Source organism: Wolffia australiana, chromosome 6 (assembly GCF_029677425.1).
Source record: "Wolffia australiana isolate 7733 chromosome 6, ASM2967742v1".
NCBI classification, from domain to species: Eukaryota; Viridiplantae; Streptophyta; class Magnoliopsida; order Alismatales; family Araceae; genus Wolffia; species Wolffia australiana.
In genome coordinates, this window is record NC_135840.1 from 13,963,780 (window position 1) to 13,966,186 (window position 2,407).

A 2,407-nucleotide genomic window follows, 5' to 3' on the forward strand; every position below is an offset into this window, starting at 1 on the left:
GCTGTATGGATAATACTAATACTTGCTCTAGTATCTAATAACACCTTAGAAAATATTTTTCCTCCTATCTCACAAGTAATAAATGGAGCACCTGGATCTCTCATTTTTATAGGAATAAAATTCAAAATACTAGATGCATTTTCAGATAATTTCACTACCTTCCTAGGCTTTCCACTAGTACAAGAGTCCTTAAGATATTTTTTTAATGAGGGAGCACACTTAATCATATCCTCTACAGCTACTGACATGGGGGCTTGCTTAAAATTTTGCTAGAAGCCTAGTTTCATATTCACTAACTGGTTTCTTTCTGTTTAAAGCAGAGGGATAAGGAATGTCTTGAACATGAGTTGAAGGTATAGGTTCTTTCTTGTGAGAAAGCTCCTTATCTTCATCCTCATATTCATTTTCATATCTAGAATTTTTGAGAGACACATGAGGATCTGGAAGTTCTTTTCCATTTCTTAATCTTGAAATTGCTAAAATTTCAAGATCCTCATGATTCTCTGCTTTATTAAAAGAATCTTTAACATGAAACAAATTACAAGGATTTATACAAGGTTGAGTTGGAAATTGACCTTCTCGGGAGTTATAGTCAACTCCCTTACCTCCATGTTCGAGTGATCCCATTTTGAAACTCTCTAAAAATCTTCTGGTTTGCTCTTGGGATTCTAACATATGCTTGGTCTGGAAGTCCATCGTAATTTGCATCCGCATTTCCATCTCTGTTTAAGCTTTTGATTCTGTTTTTCTATCATATCTGAAATCACAGGAGTTAGTGAAAAAAAATCCTGAAGGGGTTGTGATTGAACCTGATATGGTTGTTGAGGTCGATTCTAAAACTGGGGTTTTGGTTGAAATTGCTGTTTATTTCCTTGGTTGAAGCTTTCTGTATTAAAGTTATTTCTCTTCTGTCCAGCCCAAGAAGTTTGTTGTTGATTGAATGCATTAACGTCTTCTTCTATGGGCTGACAAGCTCCATCTTCATGGTCTTTGCTGAAAGAGAGAGAGCAAATTTTAGCTTTAACAAGAGAAGAATTATTATTTAAGAAAGCATTTTTCAAAGTTGAGGTTAGCTCTTCTAGTTTCCGGTTGGTCTCCTTGATTCCTACATGTAAATCGGATTCCTTGATGTTGACTTGAAAAGCACCTCCTTTATTTGGCTGTGAGCTCCTTCCATTGTGGTTTGCTCCTATTTCCTGCAAGTCAGTTTCTGCTACTTTCTCTAGCATGTCAAAAACTTGATCTTCATAAGCTGTGTAAAAGGTTCCTCCAGTAACTAGATTTACTTTATTTTTCATAAACTCTAACAATGATTCATAAAATATTTGAGCTAATTGACAACTTTCAATACCACGATGAGGACACTTTCTAATTAAATCATTGAATCTTTCCCATGCTTCACTAAATGCCTCATTCTCATGATAATGAAAATTATAAATTTCTCTTCTGTAAAAATTTGTTTTGGAAATAGGATAAAATTTTTGTAAAAACTTATTTTGCATTTCTTCCCAAGAACTAAATGTAATGCCTAAATTTTGATACCATGCAAAAGCTTTGTCTTCTAAAGTTAATGAAAAGTATTTCATTTTTAAAGCTTTAGTGGATAGACCTGGTATATTTTGAGAAGAACATCTGATATGAAAGTCATCTAAAAATTCTAAAGGATTTTGTGAAGCATAACCATTAAATTCAGGTAAGGAATTTATTAAAGCATTATCATACCTGAACATGACTCCTTCTCCAACATTAACATTGATGTCAGTTTGCCTTATGCTTCCTCATGGTGTTGATCTATCAAGCATTGTTCTCCTTCTATCTTGATGAGGAAGTCCTTCTGCCATGCTTTGCTCCTCTTGATCCTGCTTTGTGACTGATGCATCTGGAAATGAGTACTTTGGTGGAGTCACTTCTTCTTCTATTCTTCCACAAGCTTTAGCCCTTGTTAATACAATAAATAACAAACAAAAATGTTAGAAATATAATGAGCTGAGGGGGTTTTAATCCTTCAGCTTATATAAAATAAACAGAAATAATTGAACAGAAATAATTTTCACTGATTAACCGTGCTCCCCGGCAACGGCGCCAAATGATAATTCCAAATTTTGATATTTTACATAATAGTTTCAGGACTTGATAATCTTATCAATGTGTGAGGATTCGAGATTATTCAACAAATAAAATTACCTCACTAACCTAGGGTAAGTAAGGGTCGAACAACAAGGAGCAGATATTTCAGTTAAATTAATATTTCCATTCAATCAATAATTGTTTTAAAATGGTTTCGAGATTTCAAGTTTTTAAATAAGAGTAAGGATTTAACTATTTCTAAAATCGACTTTTTATTTATTTAAGATTTATTAATTCAAAATTTAAATTCGAATCTCATACAGATCTGGACTTAGTCAAA

General features: G+C 33.2%; 1 non-coding gene across 1 annotated transcript; it reads left to right on the plus strand.

Annotated features, from left to right (window-relative positions):
- The first annotated feature begins 1,349 nt into the window (after positions 1–1,349).
- LOC144705060 (small nucleolar RNA R71) lies at positions 1,350–1,450 on the plus strand. The gene has a single exon (XR_013581962.1). It is a non-coding gene; the product is annotated as a small nucleolar RNA R71 (small nucleolar RNA).
- Positions 1,451–2,407: the final 957 nt, after the last annotated feature.